Source organism: Ptychodera flava, chromosome 5, assembly GCF_041260155.1.
Source record: "Ptychodera flava strain L36383 chromosome 5, AS_Pfla_20210202, whole genome shotgun sequence".
Classification (NCBI taxonomy): Eukaryota; Metazoa; Hemichordata; class Enteropneusta; family Ptychoderidae; genus Ptychodera; species Ptychodera flava.
The window spans coordinates 44,926,210-44,937,353 of record NC_091932.1 but is presented as its reverse complement, the minus strand read 5'-3'; positions in this window follow the sequence as shown (position 1 = coordinate 44,937,353).

The window sequence follows — 11,144 nt, the reverse complement described above, 5'->3', positions numbered from 1 at the left end:
AGGTCGTCGGAACTCTGGTCACAGGTTGTCAGGGACCCCTTCGACCGATGTAAACACTGTATAATAGGGGTATGTGAGCGGTTGATGAAAGTTAAAATATGTTTGTCAACAATGAATATTATAAAATTTAAATGTTGCAGCTATGTTGATGTGATGCAGCTAGATATCATGCATGATATACATTGTTTGTAAACAGGAAAGTCGCACACGCGCAGCTGCGACGACCCCCTCCCTTTTAACCATCAATGGCATGGTACAATCGTCGTCTTATATCGTAAATAATAATCCGAGGTTGATGTCCGTAACTGAAATGAAAGTTAGGCAAATATTGAGCATAAAGTGGTTAGAAGTGGGGTTGCGTGATGGCGCCATCTCATGGCTTCTGAATGAAAGTTTGCCTAACTTTGCAATACCGCTAACTGGTCTGAACTTTGCAACCGATCAATGAGACAATGGGCGCTTTGTGAGGTCTAAAGGTCTTTTGAATTCTAAGAAGAGCGGAAATTCGGCTAGCAAATTGACAGCTATGTTATAAATGGATTCTTTGAGCACTGATACGTTTTCTCTGACGGTTCGCTCAATTTCTTCCGCCAAGCCCTGATTTTATCGATAATCTCCAAATTCCGCGGACCTGAACGTCGCGAGTGCGCTCGTTCGCGTGTCCCCCCGATACTCCACACGCGACGAAACTACTCATTCGGAAACAACAACAACAAAGGCTTATCTGGCCGCGTTGCACCTGTATGTTAATCAGCTTTATTGATCTCCTTGCCTTGCAAAAAAACACCACAACAATTAAGTGGCTTGGGAGCGCCTTTTCTACGATCTATATAGCGGTTGTATCGTTTGGTCTAAAATACCCGGCGCGGCTTTGTTCACTGACAAGCCCAACTCATTTGATCTCCTTCACGCATTGATTTAGTGTAGGCACAATAAACTCAATATCCGGTTCGATCACCTCGACCCAACTGCCAGCCATCTGTCAGAAAAAGTAAAAACTTTTGGAGGAAATCCTCAAGTTCTTTGACATTTATGGAATTGATCTGTGTCTACGGGTCGCGCAATCGTCTGACACCTTCTGTCTCCCTCCATTGTGTCCGCGCTTCGTCTCGTTTCCATGGCGATCGTTGTTTTCATTGCGAAGTACACAAAAACAAGGGCTGTTGAAAAATGAATTTAAAGGGACAAAGAACACATTTTGCTGTTTGTAAACATTATCAAAGAAAATGTGACTGTGTGGGAAATGGTCCAAATCTGAATATCGTCACTCTCAGGAACAATGGGCCTTAATTTCGAATTGCAATGAAATGACAAAAAAGCAGTTTGCCTGCTATTTATTGCCCGGCTTTTTTCGCATCATGGTATCATGGTCCACTGAGCATGGTTGAAGGATGCAAACTGGTCTGCGATGAGCCATAGCTGATGTTTCCGGTCGACAAAACCAACGTACTCACCGCTGATGATAGTGACATTTGCATTAAACGTCACGTTTTTAGATTTCGTCATGGACTGCAGTGTCTTCCAGCGCTGGTACTTCTCAAAAGTGTTAGCGTCGTGTTTTGTGTCAGTTTAACAATGTGCAGACGGAGCTGGTAGACTTATCAGACGGACAGGCTATGCATAGAGCAGATGATACAAAATCTCTCTCTCTCTCTCTCTCTCTCTCTCTCTCTCTCTCTCTCTCCACACACACACTCACAGAGTCGCAAGGGAACCAGACATTGCTAGTAACATCACCAAATCAAACCTATCGACTATATTTGTTGCGTTCATCTAGCTTTAATCAGCGATTTGACAAAAAGATACCATCACGTTTCCATGTCAACTAGCCTTGAACTTTGTACTGGTAAAGTCATTATATTGAAAATGTCAGGGTAGGACTTCCCATTGGCTCCCATTCAAACAACAACGGACTCGCTGTTCGATGACCCACTTGGAAACAAAAGTCAGGAAAAGATAGCAGTGTACCCGCATCGATTGTCTTCGGATTTGCTCATCTCAATTTAACCGCACGACGCCACAGTCCCGTCTTTTCACTTTTCAACTGAGGAAAAGGGGGATTATCTCTGACGCGGATTGTTGGCTGTAATACTGGATTACTGACAACTAACAGTGTCAGCAACAAAACCAAACAGGATGGATGGTGGAGAGAGAGAGAGAGAGAGAGAGAGAGAGAGAGAGAGAGAGAGAGAGAGAGAGAGAGAGAGAGAGAGAGAGAGAGAGGAAAAGATCGATTGTCTGATTTACAATAAATTTCAAAACGTTTACAAAACACCCTGGATGTCAGGTTCATTTGTATGCGCATTTGTCCATTTGTGTCGGTGAATCTAAGAGAATGCGAGGTCAACGGTAAGTCCTTTTGGTAGAAGCGGAGACAGGATGAAACATAGTTACGATTTCAGGAATGTTATGAAAATAATGATCGATTTCTTGTCAAAATTCAGAGGTCTCGCGGCATTGGGCCAGGGAAACAATATAGTTTTTCTCCTTAATGACAGCAGCAGCTAAATTGTTAGATGAAAAATGTCTTTGAGTACGGCTTTAAGTGTGCTTGTGTTCATGAATAGATGTAATTAAAAAAACAATATGAAGGGATAATTAATGATGCTGTAGACGAAGCTTTTCAATTTCAATGAGAAGTCAAGCAGTGTACGCGCCATCTCAGTAAACAACACTTAACTTCTATCACAATAATGTCTGTGCCCTCCGGTCACGTGTTCTGCTCATCCTTGGATAGTCCATCGATGACATTACACAATTGGAATACTAAATGAAAAGACGAAAACGTTATCAACTTGATAGAGGGTTTAACCAGCTTCATACAGCTTCTGTGGTTTGCCAAAGTAATTGAATTGGTAGTTACGGTGGTGTTTGATGATATTGCATGTCATTTTACGAGATATTGCTTATCCATTATCCACCGCTTTAGTTTCCCAGGTTTTGCTTTTATACGTTTTTATTGAAAGACTTCATTCACACTGGAGATGCCCAACACTCGATCTTATTTATTTATTTACTGGCTGGGAAAACGGGCAATTACAGTTCCAGCAAAAGACATAAAGAACTAACAAAAAGCACAACAAAGAAACAAAGACAGTAATAACACAGTTAAAAAGAATAATCATTGGTAAAAAAAAACAGAACTAAAAAGAATAAACATTATTGAATAAAAATCTGCGAAATTGCCCATAGTTACAATGAAAAATATTAAATTCTCATTGTTTAAAATAATATTCAAATTTTTCACAGTTCTTTGTAAAAATGCTGAAGAATGAACATTGACCCTTGATATATTAGGTTTAAAATGCTGTTTTGAATGCAAAGTGCGAGAAGGCATATGCAAACAGATACGCTCTAGAATTTCGGACCTTATGAGTTAAAAAGACCTGCAGTATTTACTTTCGCGAAGCCTATCGTCAAAAATTGATCCTAGTCTCACAAAAGTTTCATGAACTTGACTGATATAGTCATTTCAACAGATTTCGTCTGCTTCAAGTACTTGGCACTTACACTTTTAAAAAGTGATAAAAAATGTTTGAACAAGTCATACCACCGTCCTATGAGTCCGAAATAAGTTAGATATTCTTAATCTTCACCACATTTTGCAATGGAATCTCAGCAAATGGAAAGACACAGAGAAAAGTACTAATAAGCGAATTTTTTCAGTTTTGCTGATTATTCCTTGAGTAGTTATCTCAACTTTAGAAGGTGCGGCAATCTCCGATGACACATATAACCGCCCAAGAATATTTTCATGATATTGAAGTCGATGTAAGTTTTAACTCTTTCTTGTTTCGATAGCCAGAAATCCGCGAAACTCCATAATAATTCAGTATCACAACGCTTTAGGAAATATCTCAAAATCTCCATCAACATGACAGACTAAAGATAAAAATATTGACATCAATGCCACTTGATGGCGATTTTTTTCCTTCTTGAATCGAAAAATGGTAAATTTAAGTAAGCGAAACGCTTGATCGAGAGAGAGATTGCACGGATATTGTGTCCGGCATCTTTGAGATCGTATTGATGGTAAAGTAATTGTTACATCTCTGGAGAAATTTCCATATAATCAATTATCTTGGTAATTTACTCTCTACAAAGTCCAATCATAATAGACTTAGTATTCGGAAACCATCCGTCAAAAACTTGATGCCCATTAGACGAGTCTGATCTGCAGTCTCGCGAGACTACTTAATAGGTAGCGTGAACTTGAGCTCGCATCTAAATCATTTAGATCAACAACGTAAGCTTCCCTTGCTCCGTTATGTCTTTGTTTCGGTCAATTTCACCCAGCGCACCAAATATTACGTTTCTGTGATTAATAAAAAATGAACGGCACGTATACATTTCCTGCCAAATTCAGCCTGTATCTCGCTTTCCTCGTCACATCAAAGCATAAAATGAGATAAAAATATGCAGAACTATTGTAATATTTGTTGTGAACAATACAAGTACTGAAAGAATACAGTAAATATAAGTATATGAGTGTATATATGTATATAAATAGAGCTTTTTTAAACAAAGACAAACACAGACACGCACACATACAAACAATCACAAACACTCACACACATACATATATATATAAAACATACATATATAATATAATATATATATACACATATATAATATAATATAATATATATATATATATATATATATAGGGCACATTGTATACATTTTGTATATATATATATATATATATATATATATATATATATATATATATATTCTTCTTACGTACACATTAAAGAACACATTAAAGTTGCTAGACTCCATGCTCCTGCAACATAACTTTGACACGTTATGGTCCACGGTGACTCTCATGAATGACGTCATACGAACGTGACGGGAGCTCCAGTCATGTGACAAAAGTATATGTCAAAATGTTCGAAAGCATCCCTGATTGATTTCCTTTAAAAAGAAACAGTTGCACCCTGTCAGTGTTGGCCGTTAAACTGGCATCTCTTGATGTGAACGTCGGCAGCAGCATTGCAAGGCCTCTAACCATGGGTCACCATAACTTTGTTTCTCAGCCGTATCGTTATCTTCTTTACGCGGGAACTTTGCCTTTTTGACACTGATCTTCTGTTACCAGGGATGCTAACAATTATAAGCGACAACAACTTAGCACAACCATTGAACTCACGAGTACAGCCCTCCATGATACACAGCGGAACACAAACTAATAAACGCTGTCAAACTCATTTAACCCCAGAGTTATTTTATTGGACATCACTCTTTACAAGGCAATATAGAAAATACACATAGCAACTGCAACAAACAGCAAAGTGCTTCTACTGGCTACTACTGATCGGTACATTGCCGTTGTGTGCCCCAATATTAATCCTATCGTGTTCTTATCACTCGCCTTGTAATCATGCGTACATTTTGTCTTAAATTCGTGTACGCAGGACCAAGTCTAATATATGTTCCTTTGAAACTGAATACAACTACTGCTGCTCGGCTTTCTCTGTTGAACATCTCGAGCGTTCCCGTCATGCACTGCTTGACACCATTTAGGATATTTCCTCGGAATGGCATCACACACTCGTACGATTTCTCAACTGCGTTTTCTCCGAACTAACAGTGAAATCAACGTACTTTTCTGACTTTTACGTGAGCTGGATCGTGGAAGACCCACAACGCTGCTGTGTTGTAGGCTTGGTAGGAATGAATTATAGCGCCATGTGTGTGAGGCTGTGTTTGATTACAGTGTGAGATCATTTACTTCAAGGCTGTTTTCATGAAAGCTCTCAGAAACCATACAAGTGCAGAGATGGACTTACAACACGGGTGTTCCGTGTTCCTGTGTTCCGTCGTCCTAGTGGTTGCCGCTTGTACATGTTTCACATACCAAATTGCCGATACGACCTTCCAGCAGAGCGGTTTGACTACTGTTTTATTACAGTCATATATCTTGTGTCTGACCTAGGGAGACTAATCAGATACAACTCGAAGGCCATTCCAAACATTAGCGTGAATATTTTAAGGTGAACTGTGATGGCACAAGTAAAAAACACTTCATCGCAAGACAATTCAACAAGATTATAATTTAAATTAACTTTCCTTTCTGAAAATTAACATCGAAAAAAACTAAAACCGAGTTGTTCTGGACTGGACTTTAAAACCAGTGCTAGATTTTCATTAACTTGGTCTTGTTTCTTGCTTGTATGTTCTTTGTTTCGATACGTGACATCAGAAACTACATCGCTCTGAAAATTTCGACTGATGAATTTCTGTGGCAACAATAATTCTCTAGTTTTTAAAGCTACTATTTTTTAAACCGTGTTTTGCCTCTCTTTGATAGTAGTAAAATCTCAATGGGTTACCATAATAGCATATTCAAAAGGTCACAGAGGTGCTATCGGGCGCTCAGCGACTGTTAATAGCATTTCATTAACAGACAAGCCAGTTGAAAACCAGTACTCACAAATTACTGGCACGTACGTCTCTAACAACGGCGTAAAACGACCCACGTACAACAGACGTGCGCCAACCAACATCTACGCGTGCACATGATTTGCATATCAATGGAGATCACAGTAGAAATAGACTATGGTGATATATTTAGGAAACGGGCGAAAAAAAAAGTTTGCGGGAATCGAAAAAATTATAACGAGAGACGGGAAATCTTTATTGTACCACTGTAAATAAGATGAATTATTCGAACGTGTGTTTGATTAAATCTTGAACATCGTTTTAGAAATAAATTTTACGAACATATTTTAATGTTTTATGCATTTACAAGTGTAGCTTCTTTTTGCCAGAACTTATATCGGCCACAGTTAACTTTTAGTAGAAACAGTTAATTAAACTAATGACTAACTAACTAAATCACTAATCACAACCGTTTCAGTCGTGAAGAGGAGATCAAAATACAAACCACGACCCATTAAAGAGTTACCAAATGGAGAAATAAACTGAAAAATACAGCAACTAAAGTATGATGAAGAACAAATCTTATTATTATTATTATTGTACTTGGGCCTCAGCCCAAGTACATTTGTTTTCATTCCGTGGGAAAAAAACTGTAAGGTATAACCATTTCTCGCTGAGACCAGGGAGGGCAAAATGTATTGGCTTCATCTTTCTTGGCATAATAAATGGCGTAATGATGTTAACTGAATGGAAGTGCTACTCTCAGCCAGTCTTGAATAAGTGAGATGTGAATATAAATGCTTCTCTATCTGAGTTTTGGCCACAAAATCTTCTGAATATAATCAAAATGTGCATCGAAATGCAACAATTAATGCACCCTCCGTTTCCTAGGCGATGGCACGACCCTTGCTACACCCACTGGACGAGCCAAAGTGGGAGGGGTAATTTCCGTTTGGTCGAACAGGAGGGCTCGAGACCAGAATTTAACATTTAAACTTGAAACATGTTTAATCACTGACAAGATGTGGATTAGTGTTAATCAAAGAGAAAGTTTGAAAAGGAAAGGTTTTACATCCCGGACACAATGAAAAACATTACGACTGGAAACTGTACCCCCGGTTTAGAATAGTAATGCCCACAGCGATGGAGAACACTTATCCTTGAGCTGAGAAAACCAGACCATCATTTCGAAATAGAGCTGCAGATTCGAGAAGCTCGTTAAAAATAGCTAGGTATACCCCAAAGGGGTGTTTTCGCGTCTTGAGGGCAAATTTCGCCTCCTTCATTTAGAAATCGTACGTTTGTTTTTCCAGGGGAACACATCATTTGACACAAAATTTGCATGAAAAGGGGTCGCCAGTAAGCACGTGGTCAAATCTGGCATAAGAAACAATATGAAATGTTGGGTAAAGCCAGTCCAAAATAAACTGATTTGAACTTTTGTGTTTTGTAATTTATACCACTGCAGTAACATGACTTTTTTTTGACAACATCACACAATGTAATACGTTTTGAAACTGAATACTCCGACGTATTCTGTGTCCCCTTTGCTAAAAAATACGGTATGCCGATTACCATGTAAGGAGATGATGACGTCAAGACAGATTTGTAGTGCGTTTGGTCTTGGATGGTGCACGAAGTTTTGTCGAGGTAGCTTGTGTATTTATTTCCTAAATGGGAGATATTAGGGTCGATCTAAAAGAAGGCCGAAAAATGTTATGATACTCTAAGCGAGCTGAACTCCAATGCGAATGGTTGGATAATTTGGAGGATGTCTAGACTGATCTCGTCTCATTAAGATTATTTGGCGGTCAGTATTGAATTTCAACTGCGTCACAAGTTTGCGTCGAACGGTCAACGAACGATATTTTAGAAATCTGGAGACATGGCACATCGCAGTTTTATTTTAGTATTTTATATTTTACAAAAGATGTAAGAAGCAATGATTTTGTTGAAAATCTGAAAAAAATATAGGAAGATTTGATCGCGAACACATTTTCACTTGGGGGTCAACTAGCCCTGCGTACGATGCTGTGTGTTCCGCTACAGCTAACCGCCCCGCTCACCACAGCCCTGCAAAGACCCGTACGTTGGGTCGGTGACTTCAAATCCATTTTGGGACTTGACGTAAAAAGCCAAATTACTGCCGAAATTCAGCGTTCTTGGGCCCAAGTCGTATCCCAGCCTACCTCAGCTACTCGATCGCTTCCAAAAATGACAGTCTTTTATCACTTCTCGTAAATAACCGTCGATGTCGGCAACTCTCTCGCTGGCCCTGCGTACGATGCTGTGTGTTAGATGTAGCACATAGCATCGTACGCAGGGCTAGGGGTCAACATGGGGTCGCAGCCATGTTGCCTCAAAACTTATTTCTGTCTGCACTCAAAACTCAAAAATGTCGCATATGAACCTGAAAAATCGATGTAATTTTGTCAAACTTCGGCGAAATTTCAGCCTATAGACAAAATTTCATCTAGGTAAGGTAACTTTACTGAAATTTGATCGACAAATAATCCTGAGCTTGAACGTGACAGCTCGCCTTCTCCGGGAAGTCAGCATCCGGCCAGCTGCCCATATGGCCGGGTGCATGAGATTGTTTTCAAGCGACGGCGGCAGACCGTACGGGGCTCTGGATATGAACCTACTGCCGGTGTAGCTGTAATAACTGTTGCGTTGTTTTTAATCACCACGGACGAAGTCCGAGGGGACTTATAGGTTTGGTCATGTCCGTGCGTCCGTTCACGCCTAGTACCCAACCCCATACAGATGCACGTCGATTTGTTTCACAATGCTTTCAAATTTGGCCGTGTTAGAGGACTTTTTAGTTTACACCTCCATAGACTCCCATGTATAAGGCAGTTCTCCATAGATTCGCATGTATGATGCCAAGAAAAATAAAAATTTAGTTTCTCATCGTATTCATATTGCCTAAAGGATGCAGTGACACAGTTTTTTTTGTCCCCACGGATAAAGTCCAGGGGGCTTATAGATTGGCTCATATCCGTCCGTGAGTCCATCAGTCAGTCCATCGGTTCACGCAGATATCAAAGACATTTTGACAAAATATCATGTGACCTTGGTGACCTTTAACCTCAAATAGACATTATTGTCCATAACTCAGTAACCACAAGTGCTAAACCTTTCATATTTGGTATGATGGGACACCTTATGACGCCACATATTGTACTCCATTAATTATGTGCATATCTAATTATCAGCGAGCCAATAGAGCAAGAGGTCTGATTTCTGGTATATAGGGATAAGTTAACAATATAATTTGTTTGACAAAACTTCACGTGACCTCAATGACCTTTGACCTCAAATATACATATTTGTCCACAACTCAGTAACCACAAGTGCTACACCCTTCATATTTGGTATGAAAGGACACCTTATGACACCATATATTGTACCTCATTAATTATGTGCATATCTTATTTTGAGCGAGCCAATAGAGCTAGAGGTCTGATTTTTGGTATATAGGAATAACTTAGCAATACAATTATTATGACAAAATGTGACGTGCCTCAATGACCTTTGACCTCAAATATATATATTTGTCCACAACTCAGTAACCACAAGTGCTACATCCTTCATATTTGGTATGATAAGACACCTTATGACACCACATATTGTACCTCATTAATTATGCGCATATATAATTTTGAGCGCGCCAATAGAGCTAGAGGTCTGATTTTTGGTATATAGGAATAACTTAGCAATACAATTATTTTGACAAATGTCACGTGACCTCGATGACCTTTGACCTCAAATATATATATTTGTCCACAACTCAGTAACCACAAGTGCTACACCCTTCATAAATGGTATGATGGGACACCTTATGACACCACATATTGTACCTCATTAATTATGCGCATATCTAATTCTGAGCAAGCCAATAGAGCTGGATGTCCGATTTTTGGTATATAGGGAAACTATAGGGTAGAAATCTAAATATGCCCATCTAAATATTAGACATCTACCATCGAGAACACAAGAAATTTGCTGTAATTTGAATATTTAAGGAGTTTAAGCAATTCCCGCTATAAATAAAGAACCCCTGCCTCAAACTCCACAAAAGTTGCTAGACATATTTTGCCGTTGTCATGCCATTGCTTCGTTTAATAACCAGTTAATCAAATGCCTCATTGACAGGAGGAAATTCAAGACCATATTTGAATAGTAGTATATATTGTCCTCAAAATTACTCTATCACGGCCCAAGTACTCATTGCCTTCAGCAATACTGCCTTGTTATTATTGTTATTATTATTATCTGTTCTTTTCTAATGTTGGTGTTGTCGGCGTCATGATCTTAGTCTTCGTCTCTCAAAATCAAAGGTATGTAATTATTCAAGTTCTTATGGACAAACTAAATAAGGTCACTTGAAAACGGTGTTGAACACTGTCACAGATGTATATCATATATTAGACCGCTAGCGCTTGAGTGGGACCATCTCTCTCTCTCTCTCTCTCTCTCTCTCTCTCTCTCTCTCTCTCTCTCTCTCTCTCTCTCTCTCTCTCTCTCTCTCTCTCTCTCTGCTAGTTCGGACCCTTGTGATTTCGCTTCATGAAAAATGTAACAGGCTTTATGGCTTTGGCCGGTATTTTAATGAGGGACTTAGGCTCGAACGTTAATAGACTAAACAATGACATTGTATAGCAACAATGCCTGAAACAGGCTTACAATCTTTGAAATTTCAGCGTCAGTTATATTCAATGCGTGACAGTTACGTGTTGAATTTCAATGCGGAGGCG